The sequence below is a fragment of the Maylandia zebra genome, linkage group LG3 (genome assembly GCF_041146795.1).
Source record: "Maylandia zebra isolate NMK-2024a linkage group LG3, Mzebra_GT3a, whole genome shotgun sequence".
Taxonomy (NCBI): Eukaryota; Metazoa; Chordata; class Actinopteri; order Cichliformes; family Cichlidae; genus Maylandia; species Maylandia zebra.
In genome coordinates this window covers 54,569,812-54,594,810 of record NC_135169.1, presented here as the reverse complement: position 1 = coordinate 54,594,810, position 24,999 = coordinate 54,569,812, and the positions used below count along the sequence as shown (strand labels likewise).

The window sequence follows — 24,999 nt, the reverse complement described above, 5'->3', positions numbered from 1 at the left end:
TATCTTTTCCTTTCTATTGGTAGGTGGCACAGTGCACTGTGGCAAGTAAGCAAGCTAGAAGACTGGCAAAGTTATGGAAGCAACACATTAACAAGAGAATTCTGAGTAAAACCAAAGTTACTTTCCCTAGTAACTAGTTACTTTGAAAATAACGAGTAACTTGAAGTAACTGAGTTACTTTTGAGAGAAGTAACTAGTAATGTAATTAAGTTACTATTTTAAAGTAACTTACCCAACACTGCATACAAGGTCTTAAATAATCAGGCCCCATCTTATCTTAATGCTGCACCACAACACCTGATCTCTGGTTTCCTCACCTCTTCAATCCCACTTTAATACTTGACTAAACTCATTTTCCTGTTTAGGTGTTGAGGCAAAGCCGCCCATCTACAATGCAGGCAACAGCAAACGGAGCTATTTTTGATTCCCTTTGGGTTTTTTCTACTTTTGTGCTACAAAATGTTCAAGCTGATTAAATTCATTAGAATAAAAGTTCAGATAATTTTCTCATATTAATGTTGGAGGTAGAAATTCAGGTAACTTTGCACAAAAACTGGCAGAAATTTCCTTCAAAGATGGAGTTTTTACTTTAATACTGTGAGTACATTTCAGAGCCTGGACTCTTTTACCTTTACTTGAGTAAAGAAGTTGAATCATTATTTCAGCTTTAAGAGGGTATTTTAACACAAACATCAGTCCTTCTACTTAAGTATGTTTGACACTTTGTTTAATCATCATTTTTAATGATCAAATATAATTATGTTTGTTATTTGTGGATTTTAAATGTCCTTGACAGAGACAGATGATGATCATTATCCTGCACTGTGGTCTCAGGTTTGGTCGAGCTAGCACAAAGAATGGCTATGTTGAACTTCCTCCTGGGATCTACACTAAGAAGTGAGTCCAACATTAGCAGGGTCTCTTTCCTTTATCTGATTCACTTTAGCATTCACAGTCACGTGAAGCTTGTTATTAACTCGATAAGTCAACCCAGGGTTTCAGCTGAGCGCTCACATGAAACACATGGTGTTGGCAGCATCTGATCAATCATATTCATGGAGACGTGTATCAGCAACAGAGCAGCTGAGTTTGCAGAAGGAAGTCAAACTAAACCATAGGAACAATATGAGGAGATTACACACATAATAAAATACTAGCAGTAACACAGCTGCTGCAGACAAATCAGTCGTGTGATCGTGTGTGAGAGGAGAAGGACTGTAAAGGAGTTTGGTGTTAAAAGCTCTGTATGAATGTGGGAGACTTTGAAGGGCTTTAAAAAGGCCAATATAAAATAAAAGGCAGCAAAATTGCTGAGTGTGAAAGTCACCAGACTTATCAGAGCTCTGTGATTAAGACCTGTAAGAACACCTGTTTGTACTTGTTGGCATTATATCAAACACACACGTATATTAAGCCTTTGTTTGAACTCTGGTTGAATTTGTTACTTTCAGACTGTGAAACATCACAGAGGCTGCAGCTGCAGATCTTTTATTCACCTGGAAATTTACTTTAAATGTTAGATGGAAAATGTATTGCTCAGTTTAACCAAAGTAAGAACAAGAATCCATAAACCTTCATAAAGACAAACATCTCCCAGAACATTGAGCTGCTGAAGTGTCACTGAAGGGAAAAACTATTTGTCCTCCTCCATCCAGCAACACCTGAAACACCTGAGTGGAAGCTCCTCCCTACACTGTGTTTGAAGCAAAGCACAAAGGAGACACCTGCTGGAGCAGCTGGAGTCCTACAGACACTCAGCCTCTTCACTACACAAACACCTCCTACAACATCCACTCTTTCCACTCTGACTGCTGTGTTTGTGGAAACACTCCAACACACACCGCTTCACATACCAACATAGAAATGTGTGTGAAAAAGAGCTGAGCTGATATCAAACATGAGGATTTATTCAAAAATACAGAGTCAGGAACAACATCTAGACACACATTACCTCTCAGCAGCAGAAGAACAGCCTTTAAAGTTTATATCAGCACCCATCGACACGTTGCTCTTTAAGGAAACACAGCTGGGTTCAGGTCCAGGAGATTCTGGCCTCTTATTGATCCTAAAAGAAAAACAATAAATGTCACAGCTTCATGAGACAGGAAGGAAAAACTGGAAATATTAAATTAAAGACATGATGAACAATCTCATAAAAATAATGTACTTACTCTTTGTCACATAACAGTCTTTTGTTAAAGTTTACAATAACACCCTTGCTTAGTCTTTGCTCTGTACTGCAGTACTTGCACTGGTTTCACTGGACAAGTCTGCATGTGAATCTACAACTGATCTGACATTGTGGCACAAACACAGTAAACAAACACTACGAGCACCTTGTTTCATGTGCAGTGGCTTTCTTCTCATTCTGTTACTGAACACTGTATGAAAAGCCTCTCACTGCCAGCATCCTTCCAGCCCCACGACAACAAGACCAACTCACATCTTCACAACACCAAGAATTTTTCCCCTTTTCTTTGGAGAAACTGAGAAGCCAATAGGATTGTAGCTCAAACTTGCCCACAGTCCTGCTTCCTCCCTGCTCACTCCTACCTGTGTTGGTGCTGAGTGGACAGTCATAGCCTGCTGCTAGCATGAATGCTAAACGTACTGCTGTGGATGATCAGCAGAAAAACATGTGGTCAGTTTGACTGTTTGCTGTATTTAAAGTCTTTTTCTCAGTTCGTCTGTATTCAAAGTGCATTCGGGGCTTTAGCTGACAGCTCTTTGTGCTAACAAACTAAACTCTCTTAGTTTAAGCCAACAGACCAAACACAAAGCCTGCTGCTGCCTCCATGGGTTAGCTTGTGTGACTGGTGTTTACACCAATGAAATCTAAATCACACTACAGGGAGTGCAGAATTATTAGGCAAATGAGTATTTTGTCCACATCATCCTCTTCATGCATGTTGTCTTACTCCAAGCTGTATAGGCTCGAAAGCCTACTACCAATTAAGCATATTAGGTGATGTGCATCTCTGTAATGAGAAGGGGTGTGGTCTAATGACATCAACACCCTATATCAGGTGTGCATAATTATTAGGCAACGTCCTTTCCTTTGGCAAAATGGGTCAAAAGAAGGACTTGACAGGCTCAGAAAAGTCAAAAATAGTGAGATATCTTGCAGAGGGATGCAGCAGTCTCAAAATTGCAAAGCTTCTGAAGCGTGATCATCGAACAATCAAGCGTTTCATTCAAAATAGTCAACAGGGTCGCAAGAAGCGTGTGGAAAAACCAAGGCGCAAAATAACTGCCCATGAACTGAGAAAAGTCAAGCGTGCAGCTGCCAAGATGCCACTTGCCACCAGTTTGGCCATATTTCAGAGCTGCAACATCACTGGAGTGCCCAAAAGCACAAGGTGTGCAATACTCAGAGATATGGCCAAGGTAAGAAAGGCTGAAAGACGACCACCACTGAACAAGACACACAAGCTGAAACGTCAAGACTGGGCCAAGAAATATCTCAAGACTGGTTTTTCTAAGGTTTTATGGACTGATGAAATGAGAGTGAGTCTTGATGGGCCCGTGGCTGGATTGGTAAAGGGCAGAGAGCTCCAGTCCGACTCAGACGCCAGCAAGGTGGAGGTGGAGTACTGGTTTGGGCTGGTATCATCAAGGATGAGCTTGTGGGGCCTTTTCGGGTTGAGGATGGAGTCAAGCTCAACTCCCAGTCCTACTGCCAGTTTCTGGAAGACACCTTCTTCAAGCAGTGGTACAGGAAGAAGTCTGCATCCTTCAAGAAAAACATGATTTTCATGCAGGACAATGCTCCATCACACGCGTCCAAGTACTCCACAGCGTGGCTGGCAAGAAAGGGTATAAAAGAAGAAAAACTAATGACATGGCCTCCTTGTTCACCTGATCTGAACCCCATTGAGAACCTGTGGTCCATCATCAAATGTGAGATTTACAAGGAGGGAAAACAGTACAACTCTCTGAACAGTGTCTGGGAGGCTGTGGTTGCTGCTGCACGCAATGTTGATGGTGAACAGATCAAAACACTGACAGAATCCATGGATGGCAGGCTTTTGAGTGTCCTTGCAAAGAAAGGTGGCTATATTGGTCGCTGATTTGTTTTTGTTTTGTTTTTGAATGTCAGAAATGTATATTTGTGAATGTGGAGATGTTATATTGGTTTCACTGGTAAAAATAAATAATTGAAATGGGTATATATTTGTTTTTTGTTAAGTTGCCTAATAATTATGCACAGTAATAGTCACCTGCACACACAGATATCCCCCTAAAATAGCTCAAACTAAAAACAAACTAAAAACTACTTCCAAAAACATTCAGCTTTGATATTAATGAGTTTTTTGGGTTCATTGAGAACATGGTTGTTGTTCAATAATAACATTATTCCTCAAAAATACAACTTGCCTAATAATTCTGCACTCCCTGTAATGTGTCCTCCAAGGTGTTTGGTGGGAGCACTGAGTGAAACATAAGAGCTCTGGTAAAATAACAAACAGGGCTGTGAGAGCAACTGAAGTGATAAAAATACTGTTTAAAGATAAAAAACACTTTGATGTTCTCTCGTCACCTAACAAAGTCCAAACCCTGTGAACTATTTTAGCTTTAATAACTGTGGATTCAGGTATCCTGAACCCATCTTTGGACATTTGTAATTAAATATTTTAAAACTCCATCAGAGACTCCTGATGTGGCTGTTTGGAGAAGGAAAAGAGGGACAAAGTGGAGCGTCGAGCTGAGGCTTCATTCACTGCAAACCTACAGTTATGTTTCCTTATTTCTGCTGTTTGCATGTTCACAGCTGAAATAAAGCTGCCTCTTTGACTTCATCCTGTTGTGTTTGGGTCCAATCCTGCCTGCCACACAGCGCTACAGGACAAAGTCTAATATTTTTATCTTTTTAATAAATCTTCGGTCATATTTATCCAGGAAAACACAAACATGTAAAGGAGTCATCACAGTTCTCTGACCTCGTTGGTCCAGGTTCAGCACTGAAGTGTGGAGGGTAATCTTTGGACCCATCACTCCTCACAGACGGACAGCTGGATCCTGCAGACTGTGACCTCTGACCTCTGCAGACACAAACATGTTTTATTCAATGATCAATTCTCTGATGAAGTGATTGAAGCAGCTGTGATCACACAGACTGCAGATAATGCAGCTGTTTCCTGTCAGTAACAGTTCTCTTAGATTAGAGTTCAGCTTTTTACAGGAAAACAAATGTCCCTGAATGCAACAGTGAGACACAGTCTGCCTGTGTGGCTGTGATAGCTGCCGTTAGGAGCGCTCATGTGTTTGCAGTTAGACGAGGAGATGTTACCATCATGGACACGTTAACAAATCCTGCAGCATCACGTGGCACAAACACTTTGTGTTCCTGTCATCTGCAAGCAACAGGAAGTTCATTAATAAAGGCGGGATGGAGACGCGACTGTGATGGTTCTCCTTCATCCAGCTGTTACACACATCTGGGCTAACACGACGAGCCTTTGTCTAATACAGCAGCTGCTCTCTGAACACTTTTCTGAAGAGGAGCTGCACAAACCTTTGTTTGCTTTCTAGAGCAGCGTATCAAAGTCAAACTACCCACTGCTAGCAGCTGTTTCTATCATAGTTTAGGATCCAGATGTGTGAGGTCTAGATTTACACCTCTGATTAAAATACATAGTTAAAAACAGCCAATTGAGTCCAAATGTGTCTTAAACCAGATAAACTGACAGTTACAGCTGAGCCTGTGTGTCCTTGGAGACACTGCTCTGCTACAGAGATGCATTTTAGAAACCAGGAAACATCAAAATCATTTAAATCAGAGAGTTCTTGTTACTAACAGCTCACCTCTCTGCAGCGAACACAGGCTGGGATTTAAAATCAATGAATCGATGATTGGACCGGTCACTCTTTAAGGACACAGAGCTGGATGGTTTCTGATTGACGCTAAAAGTAAGTGAACATGAAACATGTGTCACATCCAATGTGTCCAATACATTACATAAAAAGTATAAACAAACTATGTAAATAGTTTATTATTTGAATCGTTAAATAGTAAAAAGCTGATTAAAATTTCAAACATTTTAACACTGACATGAACTTACTTTTTGTCAGATGACTTTTTTTGCCCTAAATTATGAAAGAAATGCTTCACCCGTTTGCTCTTAGAGGACACAGAGCTGGGTGGAGGTCCAGGCTGGTTCCTGTGAATATGGAGCAGTGATGTGAGTGCTGAGCTGTGACATGGAGAAGAGTCATGGACAGTTAGAGATGGTCATCTCACCTCTGAGCTTTGGTCTGGCTCTCATGTTCCCCACACAGAGTGCTTTTAGAGGGAGGGACTCCCTCCTCTCTGTCCTCACACTGATCCATGCTGCTCAGTTCACATCAGCTCACACACACTTTCTACCTTCACCTGCAGAGGAAACACAAATCATTCATGTGCACATCAACTGAGAGCTGCAGAGGTCCTGTCCAATGTGTTGGACTAACATCCATCTGAGACGCAGCTTTCATCAGTTCACTACAAAAAGTGTCACAGAGCCCAGTTCAGCCTCCAAATCCTCCATTGCTGTAGTCCTACAAAGCAGCCGGTCAAACATGGCTGCAGAGAGCAGCTTTATGTCAGTAACCATGTCCAGGACCGAGCTGACTGCTTACAGAGTTCATACTCTAACTGCTAGCTGCTCTGCTAGCTAAGCTAACTCAGTAACAGTGACTCTGACAGCAGTTACTGTGGAACAGCGGCCGAGCTCAGGACACATTCAGTGTGTTTAGTCTGAGTCCTGGACTCTGATTCAATGGATTCAATCCAGCTCAGAGTTTCATGTGTTCATCAGAATAAAATACATGTACTAATATAACAGAAGTAATGCTCTGAATGCAGGACTGTAATGGAGGATAAATAAGGTTTTTACAGCCTGAAAGAAACATTCAGTTCATATATTTGTAGACAGTGAAGCAGTTTTTAATACTGCAGCTGTTTCCTTCACCTGTGTGTGTGTGAGCCACACCTTCATGTGCTGCTTTAGAAATATGTGGTCTGACTGCTCAGACTGAGTCTAGGAGGAAAGTTCACACGCTGGAGAAAGTTTTGTTCCTAACTTTGTCAGAGTTCGGCTCCAAAGACAAAGAAGACGGAGCTCACAGTCTGTAGATGGTCCTCAGTGTGTGTGTGAAGCACACAGGAGTGTGTTTATGTCAGCAAATCAGTGTGTGAAGAGTCTGAGGGAGTGTGTGAATGAGACTCAACACTGAAACCAACAGTCCAAGAAAAGCGTCTGGACTTCTTTAAGTTTAACTTAAAGAAGTCCAGACGCTTTTCTTTTTGTCTCCATAATGTCTCCATAATGCTGCAATGTTATCTGCCCCAGAAACACTGTGCAGAAGCTCTGATGGTGACACAGAAAAGTCACAGTGGAGATACTTCTGTCCACCTTTGATTAGACTCATTATAAAAAGGAAACAAAGTTTGAACACAGTCATGTTTCCAGTTCACTGACTTACATTTATTCCATGGACACTCACTCTAACCTGAACCACAGCTACAACCCAACATTGTTGAGGCCTCATCTCCTCCTTTCCTGACTGTAGAGGTTAAATATGCAACAACCGACAAATAAAAGAATTTGGTTCATTTCAAAGAAATTCACACGGTGACCAAGTAAAGTAACCGTAGTAAAGGAGACAACATCCCGTTGATGGTGGGATTATTTGAAAGATTTGCTTTGGTCACGTCACCAAATGCAGTTGAACCACCCGTGGATCCATGTTTGACCATTCTACCACTCTGAGCTCTGCTTTTGAATCATTTTATTATTATCATCATTCATTTATTCATTCTTTGGAGGGGGGCTATTTCCTAATGCCGCCCTAATAAGCTGATGTTCAAGGGGAAATATAACAGAAACTCTTTCAGTGTTATTCATTAATAAATTAACAGATAAACTGTGAAGAAGAAAAAACTGAGATTTAAAGGAGAGAGTGAGAAACTTGATCATCCATCCTCATAATACATGTTTATCAGTATCTGCTGTGACCATACTGCAGTAATAACTACAAGTCTACATTTCTGTGACTGTTGATCAATCACAGCAGGAATCTGAGCTCATCTCTGCACACAGAGCAGCTTCAGCTCTGGGATAAACTGCTCGCCTCACGTCCTTCTCAGCTCACAGACACTCATCCTGATATTTTCCTTTAACATTTGATGGTATAATTCATCTGAGTTTACACTTTATCTGCATAAATACAGAAAAACAGACCCAAACACCAGAAACCATCAGTTTCACGATCAACGGGAAGTGGCTCAAACGTCACAGTTTCATAACGTCACCCTGAACTCCACTCACGGAGTTTCTGTCGCCATTGTAGTTTTTAAAGTCCCGTGATAAAGGCGGGTCTTTCTGTGAATCCGCACGCTCATTGGCTAATAGCTCGAGATTGACACATCGTTATCCAATGAGCGTGCGGGAACTTCCGACATAAAGTTGTTTCCTTTGAAAAACCAAAGTCTGATTATTTTTGCCTCCACTGACGGAGCCTGTTGTTCCCGCCACAGAGACACAGTAATGTCAGAGCGGTGTTAACACTCACCCTGCCTCAGCACAGCTCTCACTCTCCTCCTGCTCTCTCACACTAAACGGAGGCTCAGCTAAACTCACTTCCTCTCTACTTACAGGAAACCAGCGCTCAGAGGAGCCGACCGGCCTCACATTTCACCCACAGACACGAACAGCGTGGAATTATTTTATGTCATAAGAAGAAACATTCATGTTAACACTCACCTGCCTCAGCTCCACCTTCCTCCTCCTGCTTTCACTTTCACTGCTGCTCCCTAAACACAGAGGATGCTGGGACTTGTAGTTGTTTCCTTCCGGTGCGGTCTTCCTCTTTGTTTGTTTGTGTTTGTGTTCAAGTTATTTCGATCATGTAAACATCAACAGAACACGTGAAGCCACACAGAGTTTGTATGTCGAGGTGGGTAGGAGGGTTTGAGGGTTTGGGGAGGGGTCAGAGGGAAGAGGTCTCTCAGTCTTGACAATCCACATTGATGGCATTGCATCTTTCAGCGTGTTTGTGGGTCGATTTGGATGCTCCAGGTGTGAGAGCAGCCACTCAGCCTCTGCTGCAGATGTGTGTCACAAGTTCATCTAGTAGTGAGACGGTGGCGCAAGATGGCGAGTTGAGCAGTCGCACGAATTAGGAGCTCGTTGAACTTGTCCCAGAATTTACTTTGTGTTCGTTATCGTTTCCACTCGAAAGTAGTAAAATGACTGCCCCAAGTATAGTTAAACCTGCTAAATTCAAACTCGACCTCAAAAAACAAGAAACAACATCGCCATGTGATGGAAAGGAAGACAGCAGAGAAGGAACGGATCATGACTACGTAGAAAAAACCTTGAAAAAAGAGTGGACGAGCAGCTAGCTGACCTGAGTGTGCAATGCAAGCAAGCTAGTACGATGCTAGCCAGCCTAGCCAAAGCGGTTCAGTTCAACTCGGAGGAGGTGAAAGAATGTAAACAAAAGGTTAAAGAGTTGGAGAGACGAAACGAGCAGTTGACCAAAGATAACTACGATCTCAAGGAGAGAGTGTGAGAGCAAGAAAGGTACAAAATGAGGTGGTGCCTCCGGATTAAAGGATTAGAAGAGAAAAGAGATGAAGGTGTCAGATCGCTGGTTATTGGAATTCTTGGCAAGATCGCACCTGATATGATATCAAAGCTTGAAGAATCTGTGGATGTGGTGCATAGAGTTGGGAAGAAGATTGAGAACAAGGTCCGACATATCATCATTCTGTTTGCTCTGAGACACGTGAAAGAGGAGATTTGGCGTCGCACCAAAGATTCGGCTGTCTGTAAGAACGGGGGTTTCCACTTCGCTGAGGTACTGCCGCGGGAGGACTGGGAAGAGAGGAGGCGGCTGTGGCCGCAAACTGAACAAGCCAGACGGGCTGGGAAACGGGCCTTTTTCCGGGGTCCTCATGGATACATCGAAGGACGGAGGATCATCGACGTTGAATGAAAGACTTGATGTAAGACTGTATACAGTGGAATATTATTAATGGGACAAAAGAGTTCTACTTAAAGTTAAAGGTTATTAGTCACTGAGTTGGTGACAAGTGTTACAATTTAAACTCATGTTTATATATTTTTCTTTTCTTTTTTAAAAAAAAGTTATTTTCTTAGCATACTCTTATTATGGTTCACTCAAAAATTTCTTTTGGTTCATTAAACGTTCGGGGTTTGAAGGAAATTGTTAAGAGAAAGGCACTTTTTTTATTTTGCAAGGGGCAAAAATGTCACTGTCTGTTTTTACAAGAGACTCACTCTGTGGATGCCGATGTTACCTTTTGGGCTAATCAGTGGGGAGACAAGATTCTTTTCAGTCGTGGATCTAACAGATCTGGAGGTGTGGCGATTTGTTTTAATAAGTTCCCAGGGGAGATTATAACATATAAAGCTGATAGTGAGGGTCATTGGTCAACTGCAGCTTGACGAGCGAAGGTATATTTCTAATTGTTACAAATCTTTATGGACATAATAACGAAGGTCAAAATAAACGTCTATTGGAAAATCTAACAAATGTTATTTCAGAGTTTAAAGTTATGTACCCCACAGATTACATCCTAGTAGGAGGAGACTGGAACATGACCTCAGATGAATGGATGGACAGATGGCCTCCTCGCTTAGGAAGGAGGCAACAGAATAACATTATTGAGAACTTTTCTAGTGATAATAATTTTACAGACATTTGGAGAAGTTTGAATCCTGGAGTTAAGAATTATTCATGGTTTAAACCTAATGGAGAAAGCAGGTCAAGAATTGATTATTGGTTAGTGAGCGATGACATTTTGAGGTGTACTTCACCATCTAAAATCTCCAAAGCACCCCTATCTGATCACTGTTTCATTGATCTTGTCTTAGAACCAACAAGGATGAAACGTAGTAGCAGGGGATATTGGAAATTTAATGCCAGCCTTTTAAATAAGGACAAGTATTGTGATAAAATTAGACATAAAATTACAGATATAAAAAATGATGACTCAGTAGTGGGTAATATACAGAAATGGGAACTTATTAAATTCAAAATCAGAGAATTCACTATAAAATTCTGCAAAGAACTGAACAGGGAAAAACGGGAATATGAAAGTAATTTACTTCGTGAAATAACTCAGTGCTGTAGTAAAGAAAAACTAAACGTGCAAGAAAAGAATAAATTGATGGAGTTACAAACTAAATTAGACGATCTTTACCTAGAGAAAGCCCAGGGTGCCTTTATAAGATCGAGAGCCAAGTGGATTGAGGCAGGTGAAAAGAACTCATCATATTTTAGTAAGCTGGAAAAGTGCAGACAGCAGAGAAATCTAATCTCAAGCTTGTTGATAAATGGGACTGAATGTAAAGATTTCAGAAAGATTGAAAAGGAAGTCTTCACTTTTTATTCCAAATTGTACTCCTCAGAATATTCAGCAGCTGATTCTGATAGTTTCTTTGATAAGATTCATAATCTCATCCCATGTATTGACAAGCCGTTCAAAGATCTGTGTGATTCAGAGCTTAAAATTGAGGAACTGGATTTGGTGGTCATGAAAATGGCATTAAACAAGTCCCCAGGGACAGATGGACTCACTACTAATTTTTATCAATTCTTCTGGAAGGACCTAAGAACTTTATTGTTTGATGCATTAAAGGAATCGATAGAGAAAAAAGAAGTGATGCCGAGCATGAAACAAGGGCTGATAACCCTGATCCCTAAATCGGGTAAGGATAAAAGAATTTTAGACAATTTAAGACCCATCACCTTACTAAACACTGACTATAAGATCCTGTCTGGAGCTGTAGCTGAGAGGCTAAAGAAAGGCATCTCAAACATTATCAGTGAAACACAATCAGGTTTTTTGAAAGGAAGACTAATTCATAACAATATTAGGCTGGTTTTGGATCTCCTTGAATACAGTGAATTAATCCAAGAGAGAGGGTACATCCTGTTCTTGGATTTTTACAAAGCATTTGACTCAGTTGAACATACGTTCATATTAAAAACTCTGCAGTCTTTTGGTTTTGGAGAGGAATTTATCAATGTTATAGAGATGCTATATAATGACATTAACAGCTCTGTTTTGCTAGAACATGGTACATGTTCAAGGTTTGAGGTTAATAGAGGGATAAGGCAGGGATGTAGCAGCTCACCACTTCTGTTCATCATGGTTGCTGAGCTGTTGTCTATTTTCATCATCATCATCATCAACTTTATTTATAAAGCACTTTAAAACAACCACAGCTGACACAAAGTGCTGTACATTGGAACTGTAAAATAAAATTACATGAGATATAAATAAAAAACAAATAAAAGAAGAGTGAAATCATTAATTAAATAACTACTGCATTAAAAAAGAAACTAAGTCTCACTGAGGTTAAAAGCCAAGGAATAAAAGTGGGTTTTAAGACGTGATTTAAAAGTGGACAGTGAAGGGGCCTCTCTAACATGCATGGGCAAATTATTCCATAATTTTGGAGCCACAATAGAGAAGGCCCTGTCCCCTCTGAGCTTCCTCCTGGATCTCGGTACCTCCAGGAGCAGCTGGTCAGCTGACCTGAGAGACCGACAGGGTATGTGGGGATGAAGAAGCTCAGAGAGGTAAGGCGGGGCAAGACTGTGTAGACATTTAAAAACAAACATAAGAATTTTAAAATTAACTCTAAAAGACACAGGCAGCCAGTGCAGAGAGGCCAGCACGGGGGTTATATGCTCTCTTTTTCGAGTTCCTGTTAGGAGTCGTGCAGCCGCATTTTGAACCAGCTGCAGACGTGAGAGCAATGACTGACTGACCCCCACATAAAGTGAGTTACAGTAGTCCAGGCGGGAAGAAATAAAAGCATGGATCACTGTTTCAAGGTGCTGCCTCGAAAGAAAAGATTTTAGTCTTGCCAGTCGCCTTAAATGATAAAAACTGGACTTCACCACTGCTCTGATTTGGTTGTCCAATTTAAAATCACTGTCCAACTTAAAACCAAGGTCAGTAACAACAGATTTAAAATAGACTTCCAGGGATCCTAAAACAACAGAGGAGGACTCACAGGGACCACTGGGTCCAAACACCAACACTTCTGTTTTCTTTTTATTAAAATTTAAAAAGTTTCGAGCCAACCAAGCTTTAATGTCATCTAGACATGTCAAGAGAGGTTTTATGGAGATGGCATCCTTGCGTTTTAGTGTCAAATAAATTTGGCAGTCATCGGCATAACAGTGAAATGAGATCCCATGCCTTCTAAGGATAGAACCCAGAGGCAGTAGATACAGAGAAAAGAGCAGTGGCCCTAAAATTGAGCCCTGTGGGACACCACATGACAGAGGAGCAGAAGACGATTCGTAACCGAGAAGGCTGACAGAGAAAGTTCTATCTGACAAATAAGACCTAAACCAATTGAGTGCAGTGCCACCAATACCCACTACATCATGTAATCGAGAAATTAAAATATTGTGGTCTACTGTGTCAAAGGCAGCAGTTAGGTCAAGCAAGACAAGAACAACATGGTTACCAGAATCACATGCCAGAAGGATGTCATTAAAAACCCTTAGTAATGCAGATTCTGTGCTGTGAAGGGTTTTAAAACCTGACTGAAAAACCTCAAAGATTCCATTTTCATCTAGAAAATCTTTCAGTTGACTAAAAACAATTTTCTCTAAAACCTTGGAGACTAAAGGCAGCTTGGAAATAGGCCTATAGTTCGCTAAAACTGTGTGATCAAGGCCAGGTTTCTTAAGCAGTGGCTGTACTACTGCATGTTTGAAATTTGCAGGAACCACACCAGAAGACAGACTGCTGTTAATAATGTCAAGGACATACTGTTGTATACTAGGAAAAATTTCTTTAAAGAATTGTGGAGGGACAGGATCCCGTGGGGAACCTGTGGGCTTAATATGGCGAACCACATCCTCTAAAGAGGAGAGCGTCACAAGCTCAAACTGAGTGAAAACAGCAGCGCAAGGGACAGAGACAGAGGGGTCAGAGTCAGGAGCTGTGATAAGAGCCCTGATGGTGACAACCTTTTCAATAAAAAAGTTCAGAAAATCATTGCAAATCTCAGGAGAAACTTCCAAACAGACATTCAAAGGAGTATTAAGAACAGTGTCAATGGTCCTAAATAACACACGTGGGTTATGACAGTTGGAAGAAATAATATTTGCAAAATATTCCCTTTTTGCCTCTTTAACAGTGTTCTGGTAGCGATGCCAGCAGTCTTTGAGAATTTGAAATGATACATGCAGTTTATCCTTTTTCCACCTCCGTTCTGCTCGACGACATTCCCTCTTAACAGCACGACTGCTCTCATTAAACCAAGGCTCAGGTTTAGCCTTAAGCTGCCTGGTTTTTAAAGGAGCCACAGAGTCCATGATTTTTTGACAGCAAGAATTAAACCAGGAATGTAGGTCTTCTGTGTCAGAGGAATTATTTTGATTAAAAACAGTCACATTAAGGGGTTAACTGTGATGGGTGAACAGATAATAATCAGTCAGCTGGCAGATGATACCACCCTGTTTCTAAAAAATGAGGACCAGATTCCTTTAGCCTTGCAGGCGATCAACCATTTCTCCAAAGCTTCTGGCCTACAGCTGAATATTAATAAATGCAAAATTCTAGCTCTGCATGAGTGTCCCCTGCAAGCAATAAATAATATGCAGATCAAAAAAGAGGTGAAGTATCTGGGCATTGTAATTTGCAAGGATAAGACATCAACAGAAAATAAGAATATCTGTACCAATATAGAAAAGTGTAAGTCAATTTTAAACAGGTGGCTGCAAAGGGACATAACTCTGTTTGGGAGAATCTTGCTAACCAACATGGACAGTCTGTCCAGACTCATCTATCCAGCCTTTTCTCTGCCCATACCTCCAAAACTAATTAAATCTATAAATACTCTTAATTTTAGGTTCATATGGAGGAACAAATGTCATTATATAAAGAAAAATGATGTGATTAAGAATTATGAAGAGGGTGGGGCTAATGCCACTGACTTTGATGTTATGAATGGTGTACTAAAATTGAAATGGTTAAGATCTTTCATTAGGAACAAAAATTCCTTTTGGAACATTATTCCCAATGTGATTTTTGGCAAAATGGGTGGAATAGACTTTTTGTTACGTTGTGACTTTGATTGCAGTTCGTTACCTGTTAAACTCTCAGCTTTCCATCAGCAGGTCCGTCTCTACTGGAAATTAATCTATAAACATAACTTTACTCCTCACAATACCCCTATATGGAACAACAGGTATATCCGTTTGTGTAGGAAATCTGTGTACGTGGATGAATGGAGATCTAAAGGGATTTGGGCTGTAGCTCATTTTATGGATGATAATGGGGTCTTACTAAAACATGAGACGTTTTGTGAGAAATTTGATGTAAGATGTACTGCTAAGAGATATAAATCCCCAGTGAAAGCCATCCCAGTCCCTTTGAGATCAATGATAAAAGAAGATATTGTGCACTCTAAAATTTCTCCTGGACTGAGGCAGCTCTGCATAGCTGGAGTTGAATTTGGTGACAGCAGGTTTACAAACAAAGTGATCAGGAATATTTTGATAAATGAAATTTGCCCTAATCCGGTTAAAAGAAATTATATCCTGAAAGAATTTGAGACCATGGAGGTTAAGGCGATAAGACAAAAGTCTACAGGGAGAGCAGAATTATTAGGCAAATGAGTATTTTGTCCACATCATCCTCTTCATGCATGTTGTCTTACTCCAAGCTGTATAGGCTCGAAAGCCTACTACCAATTAAGCATATTAGGTGATGTGCATCTCTGTAATGAGAAGGGGTGTGGTCTAATGACATCAACACCCTATATCAGGTGTGCATAATTATTAGGCAACTTCCTTTCCTTTGGCAAAATGGGTCAAAAGAAGGACTTGACAGGCTCAGAAGAGTCAAAAATAGTGAGATATCTTGCAGAGGGATGCAGCAGTCTCAAAATTGCAAAGCTTCTGAAGCGTGATCATCGAACAATCAAGCGTTTCATTCAAAATAGTCAACAGGGTCGCAAGAAGCGTGTGGAAAAACCAAGGCGCAAAATAACTGCCCATGAACTGAGAAAAGTCAAGCGTGCAGCTGCCAGGATGCCAGCATAGGAAAATTGGGTTGAACAGTGAGACTGCATTTGTGGGGTTTAGAAACATCCAGAGCATCGCAACAGAAAGGTAAATAAAAAAAGTAAGAGAGAGAGAGAGATAAAGAAATAAATGAACTAATAATACATAAATGAATAGAAAAATAGAAAACACACATGTAGAAATTGTTTTTGGAGAGAATCAGAAGTGAGACAGTTTGAATCCACAGTTCAGCGCAAAGATGCAGGAATTAAATCTGATTATAAAAACACATCGAGGCAACGAAGACCAGCTTACACTCAATATTAATATGAACACACAACATACACGCAATGAAGACATGCTTACACTCATGAATGTGAATACATGACATAAATGCTGAATGGTGTAGATTTAACACACTTAAAGGCTGAAGCTGAGGAATAACTCAGGAAGTTGCAGGACAATAGAGCGACTTTTGTGACAAGGAAAAAGAGACTGGGAGGACCAACCAGGGATTAGAAGCTTAAAGCAGGTTTAAAATAGTGAATTAGAAGTGGTTTCCAGCTGATTGAGCAAAAGAAGTGACGACTGTAGAAATAAAAATAAAATAATAATAATTGAATTATGCAGCAATGTTTTGAATATGCATTTCTGTTGTCAGGGCAACTTCTCGAGATGTGACTCAATATGCAAATTAGTTGAATGAGTGGGGACAGAAAAAAAAAGAAAAACTCAAGTTTCCTGTCTGAGACATGAGTGAAGTTTGCATTGAGAGAAATATATCTGTGACTGTGTGAGAAGAACTGTTTGGTCAAATATATGATAGCAGCCGCAGGACAATTAAATAAAGTCTGTGACTAAGTGCAGTCGTGCAGATTTGGAGAAGAAGTTTATAATTTAGTGATGACACATTGTTATAAAGTGTTTAGAAAGGGCTTAATGGGAATATTACTGTTGGGCAAACTGTGCGGCTTTAACAAGATTTTCTGTGTATTTAGCAGGTGAAACTCTGTCAGCTGACTTCAGACTGTCAGGAAGCTGAAGAACCTGAGGCCAACCACTGAAACATGAGGGAGGGATTTTAAAGGTGAACATTTAGGACTTACTGCAAATGTTACTATGTCAAAGTTACTGTGACTCAAACAGAGGAAATTCTGATTTTTTTATTTCCACACCCAGCATGTTTTGGGTGTTATATGCTATTAAATACTTTTAAATAAATTAAAAAGTATTTTCACATTTAACTCCAGAAAATCATCAATCAAAACATGGATATTACCTGACCACAGATTCGTGGTGACGTCACTGCTCTTTTAACTGTTCGGTGTCTTTGTTTGTTTGCTGGTTGTAGAAATGGTTTATATGAGCTTTGAGCTGAGAGTCAGAGGTTTCTGTGGACACTGCTCATGTCGGCACTTATATTTCTGACCTTTTCTTATAACCGATTAAACATGATCTCCTCCCTTTTGCCCCCATTTTTGGTGGTGTAGGTACAAATGATCAGGCATGACATTCTCATAATAAATAAGATACTGCAAATAATTATTTCTGCATTTGTGCGATTGAAGTGAATTGAAAATGTGTATGAAATGACACTGTTTTAAAGATTTGGCCTAAATAATTTTGGAGTGAATGAGTCTAAACATGATGACCTAACTAGTGATATCCTGACACACACACACACACACACACACACACACACACACAGCATGTTATGCCAGTTTCAGCTGAAACTATGTTTCAAACCATGTTCCGGGTTTTTAGTTCACCATTTATGAGGCTTCAAGAAGAAAATAAAAGACAGATCTGAATGTTTGAAAATGTTTTGGAAAGATTCTGTAAAGATGAGATGAAAAATACTCAAAGGATAAATTTAATTGGTTTATTATTTAGATAAGTTGAAAAAAGTTAAACAAGCAAGTAAATGAAGAAACAAGGTAAAATGAAGTAATAATGAAAAAAGTTAAACAAGTAAATGAAGAAACAAGGCAGAGGAGAGAAAAGCCCAACAATCCCCTCTGAGCAAGCAGTTGGCGACAGTGGGGAGGAAAAACTGCCTTTAAACGGGCAGGAACCTCCGGCAGAACCAGGCTCAGGAGGGGACAGTCAACGGCCGGGACTGGTTGGGGGGGTTAACAGAGGTGGAGCAAGACGAGGCTACATCAGGTGAGGAAGCAGTAGCGTCTCTCCTCCGGAACAAGTGGAACCATTTTCTCTTTTTTTTCATGCACTTTTCCACGAGCGCTTTTTTCTCCAGGATGAGATTTCTCAGCTCATCGATGGTTTCTGCGTTTTGTTCTTCAAGTTTCTCACATCTTTGTTCCACCTCTTCCAATGTTGCTTGTTGTTCTTCAAGCTTGTCTTTGAGTTGTTTGGATGTTGCCTCCTGTATCAGCTTGTCCTTGTGCATGTCTGCATTTCTCTGTTGGACCTCTTTGTGCTTGTCTTCTAACTGCTCGTTTCTTTTCTGGATTTCTTGGAGCGTGAGCTGCAGGTCTTCATGTATTTTGTCTTCTTGTTGTTTTTGCGCCTGCATTTGAGTGTTTTCACGCTTCAAGTTATTGAATTCCACCAAAATCCCCTTAACGAGCTCGGAGTTGTTTCTCGCTATCTGATCGATCCTTCTCTGCATCTGTGAGCAGCGTTTCTCCAGTTTGTCCTTTTCTTCTTCCACTTTAGTTGCTTTGTCCTCCAGCTGATTACAAAACTCTTGCAGTTTTAGATTTTTAGACTCAAAGTCCTGGACGATACGTTTTCCTTCTTTCAGTCTTTCTTGCTGTTGCTCTTTCTGTTGAAGAAGGTCTTTATTTTGGCGCAGTGTTTCATCCAGGCTTTCTTTCAGCATGCGGTATTTTTCCTGCATGCTCTTCAGTTCGTGCTGCATGTCTCGTTGCTTTTTGTCCTGCTCTTCCTTCTGTTGGAGGAATTCTTTCTTTTCTTCCACAGCTTCATGGAGCTGTCTTTGGAGGAGCCGATTTTTTCGGTCCATGTATTGGAGATCCCGTTGTATCTTATCAGTCATCGTTTTCTTGTCTTGGAGCTGGTTGGTCATTTCTTTTAGTTCTGCACTCTTTTGCCTGTTTTCTTTAATGAGGTGCACAATCTGCTCTCGGCTCTGAGCAAACTTGATTCCCCAGCCCTCATTAATAATTTTTATGTCCGGCTGGCGCTGTTGTCTTTCTTCCAGCTCTTTATTTTGGGCTTCCATTCGTCTACATTTGTCCTCCAGTTGAAGTTTCTCTTCTTCAATTTGTTGCATTTTTTCTGGAGAAGGTAGTTTTCCTTCCTACTCTCCTCTAATGCCCTTTGGAAGGATGAGACGCCATTTGGGGAAATTGGCCGGCCACGCCAGGAAGGAGAGGCGGCGTAATCTTTTTGAATTGGTTGTTTTTTTCTTGGAAACATGTTGGAGTTTCTATACGATGACTTTGAAGAGCTTGTGATGAACGTTTTGTAGGCTGCAAACACAGATGCTGCTGAAACGAACTAAAACTTGCTGTTTCTCACCCCTACTTAAGGAAAAACATCAAAGGACTTAAGATTCTTAAGATCTATGACATCATCACTCCCTAAGCCAATGAGATTGTCACAAGACATTTTGGAATGGGGTATTTTTTTTAAACTGTTTTCAAACTTAACTTAAAATTTCAGTGTTTCCTGGTTGTGGACTATTGGTTAGTCCAGCCGATTAAGAAATTAATTGTCACAAACATCACTAATATTATATAACAGACGACAGAAAACACGAGTTTTTTTTCTACTCAATAGAGGTATAATAAAAGTTTTTTTAATTATCCTACTTTTTATAAAAGAGAACATTTATTGAAGAATATGTATTTAATTAAAAAACTCTGTTCATCTAAAGCAGGGGTCAGCAACCTTTAAGACCCAAAGAGCCAAAGAGCCATAATTGGCCTATCTGGGGTTGAAAGGCTCGATAAATGCACGGCGTTTCGCCGGGTACACCGGCTTCCGCGAGTGTGACGCTTATTTTGAGCGATGAAAAAATAAGAAAATATAATTTTATTTGTATATTGCAAAATCACAATAATCTTCCAATTTAGAACTACAAGTTAAAAAAAGAACTAACATAAATAAAATACACTTCAGCTAATTTATTTTCACAAACCACGCGGAGCCGCACTATAAGGACTAAAGAGCCGCAGGTTGCCGACCCCTGATCTAAAGGGTTTAACAAAAAGGGGGAGCTTCCTGCTGGAAATTGAAATGTCCCCATGTCCCCACTGGGCGATCGTGGCTCAAGAGTTAGGAGTTCGCCTTGTAATCGAGCCCCGGCTTGGACAGTCTCGGTCGTTGTGTCCTTGGGCAAGACACTTCACCCGGCAAGACACTTCACCCGTTGCCTACTGGTGGTGGTCAGAGGGCCTGGTGGCGCCCCAGGGTGGCTGTAGCTACATCACCAGTGTGTGAATGTGTGCGTGAATGGGTGGATGACTGAACGTGGGTGCTTAACTAGTTAAAAAAACAAACAAACATCTGTCTCTTATTTTTTATGTCACACAGGAAAGAAGCTTCAATGTCTGATGAGAAGACATTAATTTGTTGGTGTTTGTGGTGTTTGGTGCAGTTTTCTTGTTCTCTGGCTTGTTGTTTATTTACAGTGGAGATGAAGATCTCTAACAAGTTGATTTGTTCACATTTGCGCATTTTTAAGAGGAATGTGTTTTTTGAGTTTGTACACTATATGCATGTAAGGCAACCGTTTCCTTTTTCTGTATTTTTGTGTGCTGCTCTTTTAACAAAAGGGGAACAAAAGACATTTAAATCGACCTCAGATGATTTGTTTAAATTTTTACAAGGTCTTACTGAGGTGATGCAAAGTGAAACATGCTTCTTTTTTGGTAATGTGCTGGAAAAGCTTGAAAATTGACCTTGAATGTGCTTAAAAAGTGCTTGAATTTGACCCTAAAAATGTGTATGAACCCTGCATATATTGCAGTATTTACAGTTTATAGTAGGAATTTCATGGCAACAGCTAATCTTTATTTTGTTTACTGGGAAATGAAATGCTGCCAATTCACAAAGCTGTGCTTCAGCTGCACTTCCTGTTGTAGACTTGTGATGCACACAGGCTCTGTTCCAGCACTCAGCATGTTCTTCCTTATTTGCTCCACCAGGGGGAGCTCCTAAACTATGACATCTTGATAGGAGTGAACCAGGGAGAGGGGCTGAAGTTTGTGGACGACAGTGAGGACAACGACGGCATCTCAGCTGCGGCGTTCGACTACACCATCTCCAACTTTGTTGACAACCTCTACGGCTACCCAGAGGGTGAGGACGCCACCTCTGTACACTGCCACTTTTTCAGTTATTCCATTTTACAGCCTCCTCTCACTTAACTGCATTTTGCAGCATCATCAGGTTTTGTCTTATTAGGAGCCGCGTTTGTTGATTTGTTCGTTTTTTTCTGTTTGCTGTATTCATTAAAATAAACGGATATGACAAATGTGGACAATTATCAAAGCTTACATTACAATTCTGACAGCTTGAGTTCACATGAATTTTCAAAAGAATATAAAAAGCTGTGAAAGTGCTTTAAGCGTTTAAAACATGCGAGTAAAGAATGGAATCAGTAACATGTGAGCCCAGTGAAGTGCATCAAACAAGACAAGCGTGCTAAAGAGAGCCACTCATCCACATCACGGCGTGTCTGCGCCTTAACCTTTGAGGCTCTGTGGGCAGTAATGCTATCATCCCCCAGGTAGTGGGCTCCCAATCTCAGTGTCGGTGTTTCTGACAGATCGGCCTGCGAACCCTTCACAGCCGGACCACAGTCACAGTACAGACATGTTTGGATAATGCAGTCATCTGCTGCCTGTCACTCCTTCTGTTATCTGAAAGACTTTTTTTTCCTCTCTAGATTTCTCACTCGCTTCCTGTTTACGGACCACCAGTGGGTGGCACCAGCTGTGGCCACTGCCAAACTCCATGCTGAGTTTCAGTCCCCAGTTTACTTTTACACGTTCTACCACCACTGCCACACCGAGACGCGGCCCGAGTGCCAACGCCGCGCACGGAGACGAGATACCTTACGTGTTCGGCGTACCGATGATCGGTGCCACGGACCTGCTCCCGTGCAACTTCTCCAAGAACGATGTGATGCTGAGCGCTGTGGTCATGACTTACTGGACTAACTTCGCAAAGACTGGGTAGGCCTCATGTCACAGTAGTGTAAACTGTACACGTTACTGTATGTTCTCTGACAGCCTTCTAGTCATGTTGAATACTTGAATCTAGGTTGCTAGTTTAATTCCCGTGTGGCTTTGAAGAATTGAACATACTGGTTCACCAAAAGCATCCAGATCCCAGAGCAGCCGGTTGGTCTTAGATAGTTTAAAGGTTGCACAGAGAATGGGCCTCCTGTCTGTATTCAGTGTATTGATGCCACATGTTACTTATAATGGAGACTGAATATAACTTTGAACTGAAACGTTTAACCTTTATGCTCCACCAGGGACCCCAACCTGCCCGTCCCTCAGGACACCGAGTTCATTCATACCAAGCCCAACCGCTTCGAGGAGGTCATCTGGACCAAGTTCAACTGGAAGGACAAGCAGTACCTTCACATCGGTTTGAAACCTCGTGTCAGAGACAACTACAGAGCTAACAAAGTGGCCTTTTGGCTGGAATTAGTCCCTCATCTTCACAGCCTGCACGACGTGCTCTTTCCCACCACTACGCGCTCCCCCGCAGGCCGTGACCCCGGCACCATGAGGCCCAGAAACAACGTTCCTCGAACCACTCGTCATCCTTACCCTACCTTCCCATCAGATCCTGAGCCCGAGGGCTCAGAGCGCCCGCCCCAGGACCTCTTTCCCGGAGACACCCGCGACTACTCCACCGAACTGAGCGTGACAGTTGCAGTTGGAGCGTCTCTCTTCTTCCTCAACATCCTGGCCTTCGCCGCCCTTTACTACAAGCGTGACAAGCGGCACGAGATGCGCCGGCACCGGCTGTCCCCTCAGCGGGGCGGCCCCGCCAACGACCTGGCTCACAGGCAGGAGGAGGAGATCATGTCCCTGCAGATGAAGGACTGGGAGCACGACGCTCACCACGACATGGAGCCCCTGCGACCCCACGACATCCTGCGGCCCGCCTGCCCTCCCGACTACACCCTGGCGCTGCGCCGCGCCCCCGACAACGTGCCGCTGATGACGCCATACACCATCACCGTGATCCCCAGCACCATCACCAGCATGCAGCCTCTTCACGCCTTCAACACATTCCCCTCCACCGGCCACAACAACACCCTGCCCCACCCCCACTCCACCACCAGGGTATAGTAGGGACAGGCCCGACACAGCGCCACCTAGGGACCAGGAACACTGGCTCTGCTTCCGCTCTGGAAGGGAGGCCTCTAGACGTGGGCCTTCGTTCTGTCCTCTTATTCTCTTCTTTCTCCAAAAGCAACTACACCTGCTGCGTCATGTGCTGTGAAACTTGGCAGCTCCCTCCACTGGTGGCATGTGGAGGTGCAACTGAAGTGTCCAGCAGCAGATGAGCAGTTTGGGGTGGGTGACTCAGATCTTTCAAAGATACTGTTTTCAAAGACGGTCTGCTGTTTCCAGGCTCAAGACCTCCAACATTTGTCAAAGGGACGAATGCTCTCTCGCTCCTCGCTGTTTTCTCTTTTTTACGTTGGCGTCATCTCTTTTTCCATCTCCTGTGTGTTATGTGCACATTATGCTTCTCTTTTCTACATCCGTGTTTTATTACTGCTCTCTTCCTCTCATTTGACACGCCTCCCTCCTGCTCTTCTCTAAAAATTCCCGATCTGCTGAGCAGTTTGGAGGGGGGAGGCGTACACTAAACATATAACTATGAAAACACTGATATCTTTCATTCTACCAGCATTTTTAGGTGCCAAGTAAGTACTGCTGTGTTTCATTTCTCATCGAGGGAGAAGAAAAACCAAAGAAAAATAGAGTTTCGCTATTTACCGTCAACTAACAGAGTTCTGTCATGTTCTCATGACAAAGTGCCAAACTGGCCTCAGTCGTGATTTTCTTTCTTCCATCTTCTCTCTTTTTGTTGTTTTGTTTGAAGCATTTGTTAAATTGTTGTTTTTTATTGTGTGGAAAGAATTTTTCTGAAAATATAGATATAGAGAAATGATATTATATATAGTTCTATATAAAATGTGTACAAAGGAGAAAGTATATAAAAGGGTTTTCTCAGTGGGGGATCTATGCATGAATTATTTTTAAAGACGCGGGGAAAAGGACACTGTACCTGTCGATGCACGTTTCCCAAAATCTAAACGAGTCATATCGCTCCATGTTTGCTACTTTTGGTTTTTGGTTTTCTCCCGCAGAGTAAGAGCATCGCAGGAGCATCGCAGGAGCATCGCAGGAGCTCCTGAAGTCAAACGACGCCTCCCAGCACTCATTTATTAAAACGGAGTCGATGCCAAAAGTCTTAAACGTTAGAATCAAAGCAACAGCTGTGAACTCAGTCATGGTGTCATGTGCAGCCTCCATCTTACTGTCACTACTTTTTCATTTTAGGGTACGTGAGGTAAAGCGTCCGTCGATGTAGCTTGATTGTACAAAATTATTTTTCTACGTTATTAACAAAACAGAGCAGAGACTGATGCTGCTCCTGTCTGACCCCCTTATGTCTGCCACATGTGTATTCTGACTTCATATCATCACTGCTCCCTCCCTCCTCCTCTCTCCATCCTACACCGCCTTTGTTATTTAACACCGACCCCCCCAAACTGATAATCAGACAAATTCCCAAACAGCTGACTTCACTGTGTCGACACCGTTCCTGACTATTTCTGACCTCAGCTCAGCTCTGCTATTATCCTCACATTAAGGGTTCGTTCACCTGCCTGCAGATGATCTGTGAGCTCGTCGGTTGTAAATTAAACTCTAAGCACACTGAGGGTAACCGGGAGGCGTTCAGGGCCTGCAGTGCAGAGCTGCA

General features: G+C 41.7%; 1 protein-coding gene, 1 long non-coding RNA gene and 1 pseudogene across 2 annotated transcripts in view; 1 reads left to right on the top strand and 2 right to left on the bottom strand.

The window, feature by feature from the left end:
- LOC112429812 (protein NLRC3-like) overlaps positions 1 to 24,999 on the bottom strand; it is a 158,064-nt gene that overhangs the window by 88,166 nt on the left and 44,899 nt on the right. The window lies entirely within an intron of this gene.
- LOC112432789 (uncharacterized) lies at positions 5,812 to 8,954 on the bottom strand. Its single transcript, XR_013097082.1, has 4 exons — positions 8,745 to 8,954; positions 6,242 to 6,373; positions 6,063 to 6,161; positions 5,812 to 5,904 (listed from the first exon to the last, which is right to left on the bottom strand). It is a non-coding gene; the product is annotated as an uncharacterized LOC112432789 (long non-coding RNA).
- Positions 19,451 to 24,422, top strand: LOC143414118 (neuroligin-2-like; annotated as a pseudogene).